General features: G+C 34.9%; 1 protein-coding gene across 2 annotated transcripts in view; it reads left to right on the top strand.

The window, feature by feature from the left end:
* Positions 1 to 22,041, top strand: part of GRM8 (glutamate metabotropic receptor 8) — a 720,262-nt gene that overhangs the window by 436,512 nt on the left and 261,709 nt on the right. The window lies entirely within an intron of this gene.

The raw sequence follows: 22,041 nt of genomic DNA, 5'->3' as shown, positions 1-22,041 counted from the left end.
GACTTGAGGGGAGTGGGTGATTTGGCGTTGCTGTGTATTTACATTCTAAGAGTGCTGTGTTAAGCTTCTGTGTCTTCATTTTCCTTCTATTTCTTTCAATGATTTGGGCAGGTTGAAGCTATGAGCTGCATCATGTGAGATAGAACTACATACAATGTAGTGTAGATGAGATCTGCCTACTGCAGAAGCAGAAATGCTGCTTCTGTGAGTGTCATAAGAAATTGACACGGAATATGCTGGACTCCTAGTGTTTGGCTGAGAATACTCAAACTGCCTGTCTGAAGTGATGGAATTATTGAATGCTGCTCTTCTTTTATGAAAGTTGTAATGGTTGCTGCCCATGACTTTGACCATTATTTTCAAATGAAGTGATAGAATGCCCTGAGCTGTCTAATTCTTTCTGTTTGGCTGTAATCCACACAATGGACATGCCTCTGAGCCACGCACAGCGCTGCACTGTCCATCATAATACACTCCAGTGACCTCGGCTGCCAGCCTTTCTCAAAAAAGCACAAGGTCATCTTCAATTTAGAATTCAAGTGGAAACTTCTTCTTTTGCTTTTTCAGGCAACATGAGACAAAATTTGGTTTATATTCAACACAGAGTATCCTCTTTTTCAGCCGAATTTTTGTGAAACATTATCTAACATTAATCCTTTTAAGAATATAAATACTGAGGGGAATTTGAAAATAATTTCTTGCAGTTATCAAATTGAGCAAAAGAGGAGCATTATAATACAAGGTTATTTATCCTAATGTGAGGTTGGGGAATACTTCATTTATCCAAATTGTTAGGAGGTGGGAAGAGGAAAGCAAATGAATATATTTTCTCAATAACTGAAGCTCACCTCTAGAAGATAGGGAAATCTTTTAAAGAAACAGTGGATTAAGGTATTTTAAAGGTAAATTGTCAATTTCTCTCTTATCTTAACCATGGATAAAAAACAAACCCTTCCCTGATGACTTCAGTCATTATACCATGCTGTACTATAATGATGCTATTAAAAACTACTAAAAAATGTCTTAATGTCTAATGATTATTAAGACAATTTGCCTCTAACTTCAATGATTCTGAGTTCTTCTGTCCACTTTTTATAGGTTTGTTTTTTCCTCTTCTATATTACCAGACTGCTGTTGCTGTGATTATTTTTAGGTCTGATCCCTTCCATTATTTACTTCTTTCAATCTGTATCGACGGAGGACCACACATAAAATTTCATTAATTTAGTCATGAGATATTTATTGAATGAATCAATGTGTTAAGCATTGCGATAGGTGCTAAAGATACATTACTGGTGAAAACAGTCAAAACAGTCAAAACAGTCATGAGATTTAGAGTTTCTTGGGGAATTTAGAGATTAATGAAAAAGACATACAAAGGAAGGTATAATTATGTAATCTGCAATGAGTGCTGAAAAGGGGAGTGTGCTGGACTGAGAGCTTGTAATCAAGGAAACTCTAGGGAGTTTGAGTCAGGTAAAGCCTGAAGGAGATGAGTGTCCGAGGTAAGGGTGAAGAGTAGGCAGGGCCAGACAGATCATGTGAGGGCTTATAGGTCATTTTTAAGATTTGTTCTTCATCTTGAAAGCAATAGGAGCGCACTGAAGCATAATAGAACTGTGTCTGATACAAAGGTAAGCGTGCGCCAGATGAGGATCATGTAAAATACATGAATTTTAGTGTATGAACTTAAAAGAGAATCTCTTTGAGCTCCTTGGAGATTTATTTTGCTAATAGCTTGAAACTTGGCTGTGTTTCAGTAGTTGATGATTGAGGGTAAGAGACCTGAGCATAAGCAAATTATCATGGAACATGTAATTCTTTTGATTTTCAGGATGTTCATCATTTTTTAAAATTTCATTATTGGCTTATCTATTAGTGTTCATTCATTATTAATACTTGGCCTGTTTGTGATAAAAAGACACATAGGGCTGTTCAAATAGAAGTACACCATCAAAACCATTGAAGGAGGAAGAAGCAAATGTGGAATGAAGGATTGCATTAAGTTCTGAGTTTCCTAAGCAGCCAAAGCGTAAAGGGATGTGCAATGGGATATGTAAGTTTCATTATATAATGGAAGCAAACCTACCTATTTTTTCAGGAGAGAATGAATGTTCTTGGAAATTATTTCTAGAAGAAATGTATCTTATGGGACTTGGACAGCCTAATAAGCAATGTTATTTAACAAAATTTTACAGCAAAAGCAGAATCCTTCTCTTTGGCTGTTTTGCATATGTACCTACAATCAAAGCTAAGAATGTAATGCTTGTAACACTGAAGGATATTTCATTAAAAGAGTTTTCAAGGAGGAAGGAGATAATCTTCCTTGATCTAGATTTATGACTCTTTCGAGCTCTGATGATATGTGGATTACTATACTCTGTTAATAATAAATGAAGAGTATCTCCCTTATACTCTGCTTTTCAAACACTATCTTCAAAGGAATCCTACTCAGAAATCTAACATTTCAATCAGTTAAAATAAGAACTGCTGGGTTGAAGGGGTGGCTATAACCTTGGACACTCCACTTCCTCTAATCCTTCTTGCCAGTCCTACAGGTACCTTGAAAGTTCCCAATAGCTATATAAAGCACACATCAAACCAACAGACTTATATATCCTTGCTCTTTGCAGGGCTTTCATAGAGACTGAAAACAGACATATGAAATTTGTGTTTTCTAACAGCTATTGTATGTTGTTAATTGCATACCAGTTGAGTGGGTTGTGTTGGTGATGACCAGTGTTCTCACCTAGTGAGACAGCCAACCCACTTCCCAAAGGCTGGCAGTGTAAGGGGGCCAGTGGCCAAACCACGGTTCCCTCAGGACAAGTTTTGAATCTGCTGAAGAGTCCAGAATGTGCTTGACGAGACCCAGAGCTACTTACTATGCTCAACAACAAAAAATTATTCTGTATTAAAAGTTTTCTTAGCATAGCTATTGCCAGTAGTCAAAGAATGAACTTCATAAGGCAACTGTCAATTTTGTACAGTGTAGCCTTCCAGGTTTTCTCTCAGGATCAGTGAGCTACAAAATGTACTCTCAAGTAATTAAAAAATTGACCCATTGGATAGAATTATGTAGTAATACCCATTTAAAAGTTGAATTGTGTCTACCATAAAGTGTAATTTCTCTGTAGATAAAATTGTTATTAAACTGGTTCTTTTTGACATTAATGCGATATCAGGACAAATTGCTTTTTGTGGTCCCTTTTAGTTTTGGATAGTAAAACCATGTCACTGGTGTGGAGGAAGACTCTTCCAGTTTGTAACAGCAGGAGGTGATGCAGCCTGAGCAGCTGGATGCTGCACAGACCACTGGTATATCAAATTCAAGAGACTTGTTTAAAACTCTGTCTTGCTGAGATTGTAACCTTGTGTGTGGTATGACTAATTAAGCAATGGTTTAAAGATACTTGGTTTAAAAGGTCATGCTTCTTCTAGTTTATTGTTTAATTGACAACATAAAGATCATGTTAGAATTAGAATGATGAACGATTAGTATCTCAGGCCAGAATTGTTCTATAACAAAGCAACTAATTAAAGGTGAAATATTTAGCCAGACTGCTAAACTACAAAGTACTATTTGACATCAAAGATGTAAACAACAATGGTGGTTTGTAGCATTCAATCTCTCAAACTGATATTTTCTCATCAATGGAAAAATGTACGTGAACCATTTTCTGCATGTTTATTTTAAGCACATTCTGAGTCATAGCTTATCTGGAATTACTCATGTGTTCCTTACAACTTTTCTCAACCTCTCCTCTCTACTTGGGGAGCCAGAGGGAAACAAAGACCTGCCTTTTAGGATTACTTTTATTGCTACCATTTGAACAAAACACTATTTCTATAAATTTTTTAACTCCAAAGATTTATCAAAAGAAAAACATAAAATAAAGAAGAGGAGTTCTGATTTTTCAGGAACTTAAGCAACCATGTCAATTCCTTGCTCTGGTCTGGCCTATAGGCAATAAAATATTAACACTGTACATCTTGTATAGAATCAAAGATTTTTCTGTTGCCAGGAGAACATTTTTTATCATACAGAAAAAGCGTTGAAGAGAATTCTTGGGATATCTCCTACTTCCTTTCTTTTTGGTTGAGCTCATGTCAGGGGTAGGGCACACACAGCCGCATACTAATCAGGATTGTTTGATTGTAGGTAACAGAAACCAACTAAGCTTATTTAAACTAAATGAAAGAATTTATAACGCTGTGTCAAGAAACCCCATGGCAGAATATAAAAGTGTCTAAGAAAAGAACTGGTTAAAAGGACTAAACACCTGTGAGAAATCCAAACATCAGTCTGCTTTGTTAGGTTCTCTTTATATTGGTTTCCTTTACTTCTAGGTTCACAGGGTAGGTAGCAGAAGGTCGTCGACAGTTCTAGAATTTAACTGCTATTTGTTCTGGGCACTTGCTAAAATAACATATATGTATTTTTTAAATCCCAATTCCAATTTCTTGGAAACATGAATCTCATTAGCCAAACTTAGGTTGGGTGTCAGAGCTGTTCCAAATTATCAGTGGCAAGGAGAAAGTAGTACAAACTTGGTTGTCATGGGGTACTCCCTGGGGGTGAAAGGCACATTTAGGTTGTTTCTATAACTGACTTATGGAGAACATTTAACGAAAGTGAGCAGAGAGGTGAAGACTTGAGAGAGACGTGATGCTGTGCTCTCTGAATCTTGTTGCTTCTTTAGGTGGGTGAGTTTTTGTTAGACTAGAGGAGACATAATTAGGAATCACATAGAATCTGTGAGAAGCTGAGAGAGGAATCAGCTTTGGAATTACTTAATGTAAGCCTTCGTATTGTGGTTGAATTTCCTGACACCAAGAGAATGAAGCAGCTTCCCTAAATTGAGCAGTGAGGTAGTGGTCTAACCATTTCGCAGCTCAATATTCTAAGGAAAATATGTAAACACTTGCCTGATCACAGAGACAGATGGAATTTATCAGCATCGTCTTTTCTTTAGAATCCTTATTGATTTCAGGGAATTACTGAAAAATTTCCAAGTAGACAATTTTGAGAGTGTCTGAACACTATACTCTGATTTTGAGGCAAATCTGTTTGCTTAAAACACCTTTAAGCTATTTAAAAGAAACAAGTATGGCTTAATGTTAGGAAATGTACTGTAAATACACTAATAGGTCAAATAAGACAATGATAAATATCTCACAAGGTTCTGTAAAGCCACCTGATTAAAATGTAACCCTCATTTCTGTTACAAGTACAAAAATGTAAACAAACCAGAAATGGAATAAATGTTTGGCATGATAAAGCATATCTCTCTCAGCCTTTAACCAATTATATATTAATAGTTATTCCCATTAAAGAGATGGATTAGTCCTATTACCACTGTTATTAATATTCTATAAATTTTAACCAGTGTGATAGAACATGAAATAAAAATAACAGAGATTACTACTAAAAAGGAAAAAAGTAGTATTATGATTATTTTCAAATGATTTGATCTCAATAAATTGAAAAATATATTAGAAGTACTTAAATGTTAATAAAATTAATATTAAAACATTAAGAGATTTCATACATACTAGGAAGAAATCATTGACTAATATATGGGAAGTGAAACTATTTCCTTTGCAAAGAATATTTAAAATATCTTGGAATAAATTGAACTCAACAATATGAAAGACCCATATGAAGACAACTTTATTGAGAGACATTCTTTGTTTGTAGACAGAAAAACTAATTATAGGAAGAGTGTTAATCTTTTCTGAGTAAATCTGTATTTGGGCTTTGTGTAATTCCTACCAAAATGACAAAGGAGTATCTTCTGGAATTTGTGAGAATAAATAAGTAAAAATAACTAAAATGATTTTGAGGGAAAAGTTATTCCTACCTAACATTTAACATTTAAGCATAATGCTAAGCTACCATACTCAGTCTGGTATAGAACTAGTACCAGAAGAGACATATGGTAAATGGAACCAGGTAGAAAGAGCCAGAAATACATAATGATAGTATATATAAAATCGGTTTATGTCCATACACACATATGAATCTGTGGTGTGATAAATGTGGAGTTAGAACTCAGTGGGGAAGGGCATTTTATTAATTGATTATTAATTTACAGTAAAACCAAGTAAGACGATTCCTCCACATCAGAGAGTATTTCATTTGGAATCTATTTTAGAGTTAAGTGAAAAAGAAGAAACAAAAGAAAAGAAAAAGAAAATATGGAAGACAGTCTATCAGATTTGAATGGGGAAGCTTAAAATCAGGAAAGGAAATTACAACAGGAAAACAGAATGTTTGATTTAGTAAAATTTTAACACTTTTGAATATTAAAAATTATCACAAAACACAGTGTTAAAATAGAATATTAATAGGGGATAGATTTGGGTTGTTGTACCAAAGGTTACTATCTCAAATATGAAAAGAACCACCCATATTGACATCTTGAAGTTATGATATCTTGAAGAAATCAATTGGCTGAACTTTTAAATGTTAATAAACATTTGAAAAAATGTTAACCCTCACTAACGATCAAAGAAACTTCATTTAATCAACAACAAAATACTGTTTTCCACCTATCAGATTTACAAAGACTTAAAAATTATGATAGTAATTATTAAAAAGAAATTATATTGGTTCGTCCAAATATGCTTGGTAAGAGTGGATATTGGTGTAATTTTTTCAGAGAGTATTTGCTCAGCATGTATCGTTACTTCTAGAAATATCTTCTAAGGAAAATATTGAAATAATTGTATTTACAAAAGTTTATTGAAAAAGCAAGAAAGCACAAATCACAATTTTGTTTTGCCTTTAGTTAAACCCACCAACAATATATCATAGTGGCATAACACCTTGACTGCATCTTGTAATTCTAGACTTTATCCTAGCTCTGCCACTACTTTGCTCTGGGTTAGGAGCCCATCTTGACCTCTTAGCTTCACCTTTGAAATGGAAGGATTATGCTAAAATGACCTAAATCCCTGAGGTCTCTTCCAACTCTGAATTCTCTACATATTCTTTTAAAGATACAAATATATTTTTAAAACATAGATGCCTATCAGTGTTCTGATTGTCTTTTTTAAAAATTGTTTATATTTATTATCTTTTAAGATAATTCTTTTATCCCACATACATTTTATTGGGACTCTTATAAGGTACGTAGTAAAAGGGCTCTGTGTTAGACATCAAGAATACAAAGATTAATGAAATTTGGTTCTATGAGTTGTCAAATGTCATAGCTTAACAAAGGAGGACACTAACATATTGCCAACAGTAATTCAATTTGATAAATGATATGATAGAGGCAGGGACATTTACAAACACGATGTAAGGCTGAGATTAGGAAACTACGTAAGAGGCAGCTCAATGAATACGATGCAGAGAGCAGGTGACATCTGATTTAAATTACAAAGGGAAAGAGACATTTCCTCAGGTGGACGAGATGAGGAAAAAGTATTCGTGGCAGACAAAGCAGTTTAATCATAGCTGGAAGACAGGGAAGAGCATGCATCCTAAAAATGCTGAGCATCCACAGTACCAGAATTCAAGAGCCTTAACATGAGGACAGCCTGGGAAGGAGGTTGGCTAGATGAACTTGGGCCTAGTTAGAAATCCCTGCCAGACTCTGGTGTTTGGATGTGACACAGCAGCAACAGAGAACTGAAGCTTTTTGAGCAGGACAGCAAAGTGCTGGGATTTGTGTTTTAGAAAAATACCCATGGCAGCAATTTGCCGACGGGAGGGAGGGAGATTGAAGACAAGGATGCTAAGTTAAGAGACAGTTCCAACAGTCCCCATGAGACAATAGTGCTCAAACAGGAAAAGGAAAGTATAAATGGAATGGAAAGGAGTGAAAGGGGGAGGAAGGAAACACAGAGCACTTTGAATGCTGGCTCTGCTCTAGGCACTGTGCTTTGACCAGAAACTAAGACGTTTTGAGAAATGTCTTAACTTCCCTAAATGATGTTTCTTTGTAACTTTTTGTGACAACTCCATTACTAGAGTTAATTCAGTATTTTAGTATAAATACCATTGAAGAAATTGGCTTGACACGACTTTATGTTTTATCGGCTTCTATAAGTAGGAAATGAGATATAAAATATGAATAAATGGAAAAGGTGACATAAAATGTCATCTCTAGAAGTTATGATGCATAATTTCCTTGTGATTAAGTATTTCTTATTTAGTAAATGAGATAAAGCAAAGTCAAACATGATGAAGTGATTATCTGTTGATCTTAAATGTAAGTACCCCTTTTGATAATTACTTCATTTGAAATAAGATTGAAAAAATTGTTATTAATAATGAGGAAGTACATTATATAATTTATTCCTGAGGCTAAAGGTTTGCAGGTAGTGAAGAAATTCCTTCAATATTTATACGTTTTTTTAAATATTAGAAGTATGTATATATTTTTAAAAAAGTGAATGGCATATATACGCAATGTTGAATATGTAGAGATAAATAGGCTTATTTGAAACTAGGTAATTTTTCAGTTTCTGATTAAGGAAACTTCGAGCTGGCTATAAAATATTAATCTTACAAATTAAGTCATCATGAAGTTTAAGAGTGTAATTGTACCTGCCTCTGTTTTCTGAGTAATGTGATAAACTGTGAGTTTTTTAAAGTCACATTTCTTTTATAGTCATGAAGGACAAGGTTTATTAATCTCTCATTTCCTCCCTAATATATTAGGAATTAAATGTGGGCAAAGGCAGAGTCAGCATCAAATCGAAGCTGGAGGCAAATCAATGGAGTTGCTTTATTCTTCCTAGGGTCCTACTCGACTTCACCCACTGCACTGCGTTTCCTTTACTCATTCTTTACTCTTCTAATTCCTGAACTTCTTTATCATGTTCTTAAAAATTAGGAATAAATGATAAGTAAATCCTAGAAACAGATGGGGTGCCATGGGCTCAGTAATTGAGGGTTAAGGGCTTGCCTTGGGTCTAAACAGGGGATGGAGAAAGGAGCCTTCAATGAAGGATGAGGAAACAGATGAAGGAGCAGAAAGGATTTGAGGTGGTGGGGAGTTTCTGAAGGAGTTTACATTTAATAGTTTGTATTTTTCATAGTGATCGAAGCACAAGCTTTATGCTCAGATAGAGTTTGAATTCAGTTTCACCACTCACTACTTTGTAATCTTGGTCAAGTAACAAAATCTCTTTAAATCTTTGTTTCCTCATCTATAAAATGGGGATGATAATAGTATATACATTTTAGGGTTCCTGTGAAAGCTAAATGTAAGGTGATAATACATAGAAAGTGCTTAATAGAGAGAGAAATATACTGCGTGAAATACAGAGAATATTTTGTCAATAGAGATATAATGAAATTAGTACTTGGATCATCTCATAAAGATGATGAGATGGGTGGGTTGAGACTAAGGACATGAGCATCTTTAGAAAGATGCAGAATTAAAAAGCACTGCATACAAGGATCACTAGTAGGATTGAAAACAAAGCAGAAGTTGGAAAGGATGCTTCTTCCATGGCACCAATCAACAAGGTTTTCCCAGAAGTGTCAGCTTCTTAGGTATAAGAACAGAAATGTGAATGTTTTTATAACGTTCTCAAAGTAAATGAAAAAGTACATTACTGCTGATGTGGGCATCTGATGAGTCTAGAGTAGATCAAATCAGGCTCATTCTCTTATTTCTTCTGTTTCCCTCAAAATTATGTAGTTTTTTTTTAAATGAAAAGTATTTAATGGGATAGCTCCTTTGCTATTCGGGGTAATTATTTTCTAGTTATATTTTGCTTCAGAAAGAATCTACAAGAAATTGTAATGGAGAGTTGATTATTTTTCTCTTTAAGGTTATTAACTCTTATAATTACATTAAAGTTTAATCAAGAAGTTAGTTGAAAATGAGGGATATGAATGAGAAAATTCTTTTTAATTCAGGTTCCTAATTGTTACACTTTTGGGATTTTGGTTTTCTCAGTCTTTGAATGTGTTCAAAAATCATGACTATAAAATAACTCACCTTTTGAAGCATATAAACACCTTTGTCTGTAGCTAACCTAGGAGAACAATTACCAAATTTTTCTTTTTTTTTAAATTTAGGGAGTGTGTATTTATGGCATCTATTTGTATATGTTATGTAAGTCCATTTAACAAACATTTATCGAATGTCTATTATATTCCTGAACCATGCTCTTTGTGTTTTATCTGTCATCCATTTCTCACTTCTTTTCCTTACTTCATCTTCCTTTATATCTTAAACTTCTTTTCCTCTCCTTTTGTCCTCTTTTCTTCCCAATATTCCTCTATTTACTCTTGTGACCACTCAGTAATCAAGATAGTGGCAAGTGGCTAAGAGCATGAGCTTTTGACATGAGATGAACTCAGGTTCTAGCTCTCCCACTTAGGCTGTGAAGCCTTGGATGAGTCACTTAAGTTTTATAAGCCTCTATATTCTCGTCTTTGGATGGGAATAATATTCATACCCATCTTGTGGTGTTATTGTGGGCATTTAATGTGATAACTCATGTTAAGGGCTTAGAGCAACACCTGACACATTGTGAATAATCAATAAATGGTAATTGTTATTTTTTCCTTCTGCCCTCTGACAAGAATAAAGCCTCTGTATGTTCACTGAGTTTTAAACATACGCACATAAACAGCCCCCAAATACACACCTATTCACACACATTCCCCTACATACCTTAGGTTTCAAAGCATCTGGTAAGTCTCTTAGAAGCAGGAATACTGTGTTGTCTGAAGTTACTTATTTTTTTATTTCTTCAAGGCTTAATTTGTCTATTTTCAAGGTTGATTAAGCTTTTTGGTTAATCTTTTCTCTCTTCTGTTGCAATCACCTTCTGAACTTTCTGTTTCTTATTAGCACCTTAGGGTGAGGTATGGGAATAAGAGGACATAAAGGCCATACTAATCCGTTTTGCCCAGTGAAATAACCTGATAGATAAAGAGGTGGAGGCTTTTGCTTGGAATAGCATTCAGGGAATGTGTACTAGAATACAATACACCTCCTCTGTTAGGAAACTCATCGAAAACTCACTTAGACATAGGCTGCGAAGTAGACACCTACGACCTGTGCAAAGAATTTAGCTCAAGGTCATTGGTCGCACCCAACTCAACTAGAGAAAACTGTTGCCCCAGTGCACAATCCATTCAGTTGTCCACGCCCACAGAACAGAGACGAGTGGACTGCACATGATAGAGCTAGTTAAAAGTCATAAGCCTTATTCATTTTTTAAAGTAATTAAGATAGAAATGAAAATATACACTTTGGCAGATAAAAGGGATGTGGTACAAATCTTTCAGAAAGATAATTATTAATTCCCAATTTGCTCTTAATCCTGCTTACGATAGCTCTAATTTTCCTCAGATCTTCTGTTTTTCTTTCCTGGCTATCTAGTTATATAGATATCCCTATGATTTATATTAGATCATGAGTAACACCAAGAAATTCTAAGCTGTTTAACAATGCATCCCAAAGGCCATTCCTCCCAGCTCCTTTAAGCTCTCTTAACTTCCTTTTCATTCTTCTATGTCCTTATATAAACTACAGGCTTACATAAAAATTTATATACCCTCATCTCAATCCCTTTGCTTCAATCAAAACTTAATGACATGAAGAACCATGTTTAGTGTTTTTTTTTTGACTTTTAAAAAAGTAAACATACATACAGAAAAGTACAATAAGTCTATAACTCCATGAATTTTTACAAACTGAAAACACCTAACGCAGTATTCGGAACACCCAATCAAAGCCTAAAATCCTCAACTGGTTCCTCAAAACCTTCCTGTGCTCCCTTCTTATTACACATCTCTCCAAGTAGTCACTTTTCTGACTTCTGACAGCATTGACTAGAGTTGCCTGCTTTTGTACTCATGTAAATGAAATTACATAATCTGTACTCTTTTATGCCTGGCTTCATTTCGCTGCAATTTTTGATAAAGATGAAGTAAAGCACATTCCCACCATTTTCTCTCTCTATTAACACTAGATCCAATTATTTAAATTTACTTTGTTAGGTATTCAGAATTTAATTTTTAAAGCCCAATGAATTATTTTATAGAATAACATATCTATTAATGTGGTTTAAAATATATGAAAAATTAAAAGTTCTATATGGTACCTACAATTTCTTAGAAAGTGGTAACAAAAATATTACTTTCAAGAAGCTTCTCATCTTGGTCATGTTCCCATCATTTTTTAAAATAATAGACTTTATTTTTTAGAGTGTTTTAAGTTCACAGCAAAGTAAAGTGGAAAGTACAGAGTTCCCACAGACCCTCTGCCCTAACACACATGCAGCCTCTCCCACTGTCAACCTTCTGAACCAGAGTGGTACATTTGTTACAGTCAATGGACTTACAGTGACACATCATTATCATCCAAAGTCCACAGTTTACATTAGGGTTCATCCTTGATGTGCATTCTAAGGGTTTTGACAAAAGTATAATCACATGTATCCACCAATATGATATCTTACAGAATAGTTTCACTGCCCTAAAAATCCTCTGTGCTCTGCCTCTTCATCCCACCCTCCCCACTAACCCATGGCAGACACTGATCTTTTTACTATCTCCAAGTTTTGCCTTTTCCAGAATGTCATATAATTGAACTTATAGAGTATGTCGGCTTCCCTGGTTGCCTTCTGTCACTTAGTAACAAGCATTTAAGCTTCCTCCTTGTCTCTCCAAGGCATGATAGCGCTGAATAATATTCCATTGTCTGGATGTACCACAGTGTATTTATATTCATCTCTAAAGGACATCTTACCTGCTTCCAAGTTTTGGCAATTATGAAAAATAAAACTGCTATAAACATCCATGTGCAGGTTTTTGTGTGGACCTAAGTTTTTAGCTCATTTGGGTAAATACGAAGGAGTGCAATTGCTGGATAATATAATAAGAACATGTTTAGCTTTGTAAGCAACTGCCAAACTGTCTTCTAAAGTGACTGTACTATTTTACCATCCTACCAGCAAGGAATCAAAGTTTCTATTGTTTCACATCTTTGCCAGCATTTGGTGTTGTCACTGTTTTGGATTCTAGCAATTCTAATAGGTGTATAGTGGTATTACTTTGCAATTCCCTAGTGACATGTAATATTGAACATCTTTTCATATAATTACGTGCCACTTGTATATCATTTTTTTGAAGTGTCTCTTCAGATCTTTTCCCCATTTTTAAATTGGGTTATTAATTTTCCTATTGTTGAATTTTAAGAGTTCTTTGTATATTTTGGATAACAGTCCTTTATTACACATGTCTTTTGCAAATATTTTCTCCAAGTCTGTGACTTGTCTTCTCATTCTCCTGACACTGTCTTTTGCAGAGCAGAAGTTTTTAGTTTTAATAAAGTCCAGCTTATCAATTCTTTCTTTCATGGATTATGCTTTTGGTGTTGTATCTAAAACATCATCACCATATCTAAGGTCTGTGTCTAGATTCATTTTTTTGCTTATGGATGTCCAGTTGTTCCCGCACCATTTGTTGAACCTGTCATTTTTTTAAAAATTAAAGGTCTTATCTCAGTATTGGCATTGGCTAAAATGAGCTTCTAGAATATTATTTTTTCGTGAATCTGAGAAAATGGCTATAGAAAAGTTTCAGGTAACTCCTTAATGAATTTTGTTCACACTTAGTACTTTGAGTATCATTAGAAGTAAAGTCAAAATTCTTTACAGCCAAAATATAATTGTGTGTGTTATCATTGTTGTGGTTGTTTTTGTGATTATTGTGACTGAAGGGGCATAAATATAATATTTTCAAAATTAATGAAAGAAATGAAATTAATCAGGTTGAATTGAAAAACTACCCAGTGAGAATATTGCTACATAGGACTTATACACTGGCCAGATGTTGGGCACTTGATTAATGCATGTGGACATTAAATATGACTCCTAAAGTATATTTTTCCTTCCAGGAAGCAGCATTCTCCTGAGTGTTTCAATTTTAATCAGCATCATGAAAAAATAACCCTTAATTGCCTAATTCCATCAGTCTCAGTCCTAGACACTGAAGAGAAGGAAATTATACTGTTCCAGCAAGTTCTCTGGAATAACTCCCAAATACCCAAAACATCAGTATAGGACTTAGCAATTCTTTTTTCTCTTTAGCATGTAATCCTTTTATTTTACCAGGGCAAAAAACATGCTTGTTTTTCCTGACTTAGCTATTAATGACAACATGCAGAGTTGTCACAAATTCTAGAGTCAATAAATTCTAGAGTACTAACAGGCATTTGAGAAACTGCAATGTTCTTGATTGCACATTGCACCCATTTCCAGAAATGAGTGCTTTCTGATTTTTTCTGTCTCCGTGTCTATCTTTTGAGATGATTCTTGCCTTTTGTAAAGAAGCTTCAGACTGACATTTCAGGAAGTTTTTTTCCAGGTATTACTTAAATAAGAATTAGTTGGGTATGTCTTTCTGATGCTACTAGATATGCTTCAACCAAAATCAAAGAGATGACTGACACTTCTTATACACAGAAACTGTTTGGGGTGAGGGAAGGGGATGGCATTTTCCCACTGTCAAAGCCTGGAATTACCTCAGATTTGGGTGAGTAAGTTTTTCTTTTCTTCTTAAACATTGTCTATCAGCATAGGCACAAGCAATAAGATATTGTTAAAAAAATGTTATTTTTATTGCAACGTTTGTATAATACCTGCTTTTTATACAGGTTGTGTGCTTCATCTGTTTGAACCACCTGAAGCTTTAAAGTGGCCTGCAGATGCAAATTTTAAATGATACTGCTTTGGACAATTATATGCTAATATATGAATAAACACACATCATTTCATGTTGAGGTTTATTTTTTTCTTTTTAGTGTTACTTGAAGTCATCTTTTGGTTTTTGAGCGATGTGTTTCATTGGTATTGAAGCAGAAAATAACCAGTCCATAAATTTTCTCGCAACCTCCTCAGACAAAATGCTTATGAAAATTACACCTTTAGCAAACTCAAGGATGGCTTCAGCCAAGTAGCTTTAAGTCCTGCAACAGCTCTAACTAGAAAGTGAATTCCTAATACCAGGAGCTTGTAAGTTTACAATGGAGTGTGTGCATATGTGTACATACACACACACAGACACGCAGCTCTCTTTCTATAGAAATAGAGGAAGTGAACAAAAAATAATAAAATGATACAATGGAAAGAAAAGATATGTTTCCTTACCAATGTCAAGATAAATTTTCTACCTTTATAGAGATTGGGTAAGAGTCGAACTTTTGAATTGCTTCCTATGTTTGAACAGGGACTGGATAAACCAAATGACATTTGAGCTTCTGTTAACTTTGGCTGGCATTTACATGAAATGTTTCAGGAGCCAGTTCATAGCCTATATTATTATTATTTCTTTAAAGCTTAAGCATTGACAGCAACAGGAATCAGAAATGTTCAGAGTATTGTGACCAACATCCATCTTCTTTACTACATTTTTAGAGCATCATAATTTAGGAGTGATGTGGTTGCAGAATAGTGTAATGTGCTATTTTAAAATGTTAGCACTCTACTGCAGCTTTTAGATACTTCTTTCTGAACAGCCCGTCTGTGAGCTTAGGTGATCTGTGGTCCCATTTGACAGCACAGGGGACTATGCTTAGAGATGCAACCCAACGTAAAAATTAACCCTGCACATTTCAAGAGTTCTTTGAAATAATAATAGCTTATCCATCTCTCTCCATTGACTGGAATTAGGAATAAAATGTTAAGTGTCAAATCGTTATCCAGTCATAGTTCTCTAAGATTTTGAATACTTCCCTTTATGGATAAGGGAATATGTTTACTTAATCACTGTGGTTAAAAAGCCTGTTGGGGGGCCAGACTGGCAGCGTAGTGGTTAAGTTTACGCACTCCATTTCAGCAGTCCCAGGTTTGCCACTTCAGATCCCAAGTGCAGACTTACACACTACTTATCAAGCCCTGCTGTGGCAGGCATCCCACATATAAAGTAGAGGAAGGTGGGCACAGATGTTAGCTCAGGGCCAGCCTTCCTCAACAAAAAGAGGAGGATTGGCGGCAGATGTTAGCTCAGGCTAATCTTCTACAAGAAAAAAAATGGCCTAGCATTTAAGTTTGGCATGCTCCTACTTTGGTAGGCTGGGTCCAGTTCCCAGATGTGGACCTACACTGCTGTTACCAGCTGTGCTGTGCTGGCAGCCCACATATTAAAAAATAGAGGAAGATGTTAACACGGATGTTAACTCAGGGTAAATCTTTCTCAGCAAAAAAAAAAAAAAAAAAAAGACTTTTGGTAATTTCCTGGCAAAGACAATGATGTCACAAATACAAATAATTGCAGTGTGTGTTCAGATCACTTGAATAGTAGAATAGGAGGGGTCAAATAAAATTAGTTATATGCTGTTTAGGAAAAATAAATTACTTGCTGAAAACTTTTGTGTATTGTTTTCTGTCCTCATCATAGACTTTGAATTGTCAAAATTCTATTAGTATTTGAAGTGAAAAATAATGTTGTCATTTGGGATTTATATTCAAACAAATGTGTATGTGTAAAGACAATAAGCCCTAATAATAATTCCCCAGGTTTTCTTATTTTGTATCTCAGTGAGAGATTTCTTTTGATGATGAATTTTAAATTTGTTCATATTAAGCCTTTTTAGTGCAAATTAGCTTGAATTTCACCATAGTACAATAATAGTCCTGGGCATCTTAATGCTTTTCATTTTAAAGCACTTTCACATATATATTCTCTCATTAGCCCTAACAGTCATGCGTGGGAGGGCCAAGTAAGTGGGTGTTATTATGCCATTTGTCAACAGAGATGTATAAAAGTTAAGTAATATATTCAGGACTCACAGATACTAAATCAAGGAATTTTCCATTCTATGTTTAGTGCAACAGATTTCAAAGGAGAGGAAATAAGATATTGCTCTGAAGGTAGCCTATTAAGGTTGCTAAATCTGCATTCATTTATCAGACTATTCATTCAACAGATTATTAAGCGTCTACTACACAGTACTCTATATTGGGAACTGGACCAGCTTGGTGAGCAAAAGACGGTCCCTGCCCTCAGGAGGATGCAGTGTAGTAAGGAAAACAGTCAGTTAACAAACAATTACAAAATGTGAAGTAATATAGTACTCAACTAGAGGACATGGTGAGAGGAGGGGGTGGGGCTGACTAGGTACAGAAGCTGGTGGAGTCCTCACTAAGTTGGTGATATTTAAACTGAGCCCTGAATTATGAGACGGATTAGAGCCTAAGAAAAAAGATTGGTACAAAAGCCTAAAACAGAAAAGAGATTTGTGCAACTATCATACTAAATTCTTCTGTCACTGGAGTCACAGTCCTTTTTATGTAGAAAGTATGTTATTTCCTGAAATCCTGAAAATGGCACATCATCTAGTAAATACTTTGTAGAAACCCATGGAAGCCCATGTACCTGTTCTCATAGGGTTCACGGTCCAGCTATGTCCTCCACATGAACCTGCATCACACCCCACTGTAGCTGGCAAGTACTGACTTTAGAAGTATTTTCTTTGAAGTTCACACTGTGAACATGATGCTCCCAAACACTGAAGAAATATTTTGTCTGCAAATACTTCCCAGATTGCAATAGCAGCAATTGAGGAGTATAGCATAGCAGACTACATCAGATAATAATTAGTCACATTTTAATTTTCACAGTAATTTTAACAACAACTGTGGGCTTATAGGGAAAGGAAACTCTCTCCACTCTGTATCATCGAGTGCCCCCCACCCCGAAGGAGGAAGAGGTTGATTTGGACCAGTCAGATTCGTGGTTCAACTACTGTGCTCCTGGGCGGAGTCATCTTCTGGCTAAAAGTAAGTGAACAGGGCTGTCATTGGCAGATTCCCTGAAGGAACAGCGATAATGAGGTGCCCGGATGCTCTCTCTAAACAGGCCAGGCCATCTAGCTTTTGCTCTGTGGATGTGCTTTCTCACGTGTGGCCACTCACCAAAGATCACTATCCTGGCCTAAGAAGGCCTGGGGCAGCTTAGCTAGTTCAACTCAAAATTGGCCCTGCTTGTGTAACTCGTTCATTTTTGTGGCTAACATAGGGACAAGGAGCCCTCCATATTGTCTCCTCTAGTTTGTGAAGTTCCACCATGAAGTTTGAGGCCAAAGTCACAGTTTAAAATAAAATATAATCCAATCTAATCTAAGCTAAACTAACCTAATCTAATGACATGGCTTCCTTTGTTTCCTTTATAGTATGTTTCCTTGGAGGCCTCCATAAAAGGAGGATTGGTTAAGCCAAGTCAGGACTTGGGCATTTTCAGTTTTCCTATTCAAATAATATCTTCAACCCAAGTCTTTTAAAGAGTCCCAAATTAAATTTATCTAAGATAAATTAAGTTACATACATACGTGCTTAATGCAAACACACATACATGATATAGAAGATTGTAATAGGTACAAGAAGTATCATCTTAAGACGTAATGTTTAATTTGTTACTCCCCATTATAATATAAAGCAGAAAATTAAGAATGCAACAATAACAAAAAATAAAGAAGCCGTACAAAACTGAGAAGCAGAGGACAACTTTTCTGTTGGCTTTTAAAGTTAGAGTTGAGTATAATTCCTGGATTGATTGATTGATTGATTGATTTTTGAGGATGATTAGCCCTGAACTAACTACTGCCAGTCCTCCTCTTTTTGCTGAGGAAGCCTGGCCCTGAGCTAACATCCGTGCCCATCATCCTCTACTTTATATGTGGGATACCTCCCACAGCATGGCGTGCCAATCAATGCTATGTCTGCACCTGGGATCCGAACGGGCGAACCCCAGGCTGCCAAGAAGCAGAACGTGCAAATTTAACTGCTGGGCCACTGGGCCAGCCCCCAATTCCTGGATTTAAAATCCCAGTTTGGTAATTTATTCGCTTGTGTTTCTTTCTTATGGAATTTCCAATGGAAAATATGTGTCTGATACAAATGGTAACTTTTATTGAGTCCATATGATGTGACAGGTAACATTTCTAAGCACTGATCATGCATTATCTCATTTAATCCTCAAAATAATCTGATGAAGTAGGCAGACTTTTTATCCCGATTTCTGCTTATGAGGAAACTGAAGCCCATATCTAGTTCACTCACCTAGTCAAGTGGTGGAGACAGGATTTGAGCCCTTGATGACTTAACCCAGAGTAAATCCTAACTACTGTGGTGATTATGGTGATTGTGATGGTAATGAAGATATACCACTCTAATGAAAACTGCTATCGTAGAAGCAGAGGAAAACTTGTTAGTGAAAAAACCGTGTGTCTAGAAGAGAAAACAAAGAACCTTTATAATTTCATTAGAACATCTGGACTCATGGAGTCAGGTTAGTGCTCTGTGACTACGCACATAATGTGACACAAAGTGAAAACAGCAATGGAGCAGCAAAAAACAGAAGTTGTTCCAGAGAGTTGGAAGACGATGAATAAAACCAATGTGAAGTCAAGGTAAATCTTTTGAAAGCTCGTTACAATCATCTATGAGTCTTGGATATTAACATCCATGGCTTTCTTGAGGCTAAGGACTGGGCATTATGGTTCCTTCCAGCCCAGTAATTTTCACTTAGTAAGTTTCAATGAGATAAAATATAAATACAATAAAACCAACTTGTTTTAAGTGTACAATTTGATGTGTTTTTTACAAATAGGTACAATTGGATAACCACCACCACAGTCATGGTCTAGAACATTTTTGTCACTCCGAATGTTTCTTCCTGCCTCTTTTCAGTCAATCCTCTTCCTACAGTTCCATTCCCTGGAAACCACTGAACTGCTTTTGTCAGTATATTTTTCCTTTTTTAAAAATTAATATGAGTGGAATCATACATTTTGCAATTTTTGTGTCCAATTTCTTTCACTTAGCATAAAGCTTTTGAAGTTACCCGTGTTGTTATATCTATCAGTAAGTCATCGTCTTTTTTAAATGAATGTATCACAATTTGTTTATCCATTCACCAGTTGATAGAATTTGGATTATTTTCAGTTTTTTCCATTATGAATAAAGTTTCTGTGAATATACAAGTACAACTCTTCATGAGGACGTATGCTTTTGTTTCTCTTGGATACATACCTGGGAGTGGAATTGTTAGATTGTATGGAAGGAATATGTTCAACTTTATAAGAAACTTTCAAACTGTTGTCTAAAGTGACTGTCCCTTTTTGCATCCCTAACAGCAATGTATGAAGTTCCAGTTGCTTCACTCATCTTCAACACTTAATATTGTCAGTCATTTTAATTTTAGCCATACTAGTATGTGTGTAGTGATTTCTCATTGTAGTCTAATCTGCATTTCTCTGATCACTAATCACCTTATATATTTTTTCGTATGTTTATTTGCCATTTCTGTGTCTTCTTTGATTGTCTCTTCATATATTTTACTGTTCTTAAAAACTCAACTGTTTGATTTCTTATTGAGTTGTAAAGTTCTTTATTCATTCTAGAAACAAGTCCTTAATTTTATTATATATTGGTATATATACAAATATATAATATTTGTGTTATATAAAAATATGTAATATTTGTGTGAGATATATATATCTTTTCATTTCACATATATTTTCTCTTTTCATTTTCATAATGATGCCTTTTGACAAACATTTTTAATCTTGATGATGGCCAATTTATCAACTTTTTCTTTTATAATCTTACTTTTTCTGTCCTAGCTAAGAAACTTGTGTCTAATTCAGGATTACAAAATTTTCACCTTTAAGTTTTATAGTGTTACCTATTACATTTAACTCTATAATCAATAGAAAGGTAATTTTTGAGTATGGTATAAAGTAAGGGTTGGGGTTCTTTTTTTAAAATATGGATATCCAGTTGTTCCGCCACTGGTTTTCAAAAACTCTATCCATTTCCCACTGAATACCTTTATACTTTTGCTGAAAATCATTTGAACACACATGTGTGGTTCTACTTCTGGACTCACTGTCCTGTTCTATAGGTTTATATATTTATACTTATGCTAATACCACACCGTCTTGATTACTATAGCTTTATATTAGATCTTGAAATCAGTTTAAATTCTCTTGGTTTTTCTTTTAAAAAATTTCTTTGCTAGTCTATGTCTTATGCATCTACATATCAATTTTAGAATCTGTCAGTTTCTAAAAAAAAAACCACTGTTTTTAATTGGGGTTACATTGACTCTGTAGATCAATTTGGAGACATTTGACATCTCTGCCACATTGAATCTTCCCATCTATGAACATGGCATATCCTTCTCTTTATTTAGGTGTTTTAAAATTTCTCTCTAGAATGTTTGTAGTTTTCAGTGTAAAGGTGTTGCACATATTTTGTTAAATTAACCTCTAATTATTTCATATGATAGTCTTGTAAGTGAAATTATTTTTTAAATTTCCATCTATAAGTTATTGTTACTAGTAGAAATAATGATTTTTGTACGGTCACTTCATATAAAGAAATCTTTATTAATTCATATTTTAGCTATTTTTTATAGTTTCCTTAGGCTTTTCTCCATAAACAATCATGTTGTCTGCAAATAGAGACAGCATTACTTCTTCCTTTCTAGTACTTGTGCTGTTCTGTTCCTTTTTCTGCTTTGTAATACTGGCTAGGACCTCCAGTGCAACGGTAAATAAAAGTGATAAAAGCAAGCATCCTTGTCTTTTTCCCTATCTTAGTCAGAAAGAATTCCATCTTTTACCGTTTAGTATCATGTACCAACCTGAATAAATCTAGAAAATATGAGTGATATAAACTAGCTGCAGGATAGTGTAACATATGATACAATATAATATTATAAAATACACTGATAATGTATAAACACTACATACTATGTATTTTTAGAGATACAAACATATAAAATGAGTAAAAACATCCATAGGAATGATAAATGCCTAGGATGGTAGTTATCTCTGGGAAGCAAGGAGGAAAGAGAGGGATTGAGAAAAGTTCATAATTCTTCGGTTGTATTTGTATGGCTTTATTACTTGAAACAAAACTGAAAGAAAGAGACAAGAACAAGTAGTACTTACACAAGTGGAGAAAATAGAAAGAACTTCGTAGGTCTTTAATTGGTATCATGAGAAATGTAAGCAGAAAGAAACTGGAAAGAATACCGTAAATATTTTTGTT

This window comes from Equus asinus, chromosome 1, assembly GCF_041296235.1.
Source record: "Equus asinus isolate D_3611 breed Donkey chromosome 1, EquAss-T2T_v2, whole genome shotgun sequence".
NCBI lineage: Eukaryota > Metazoa > Chordata > Mammalia > Perissodactyla > Equidae > Equus > Equus asinus.
Note: the sequence above shows the minus strand (reverse complement) of the source record. Positions and strands in the feature narration are given on the sequence as shown.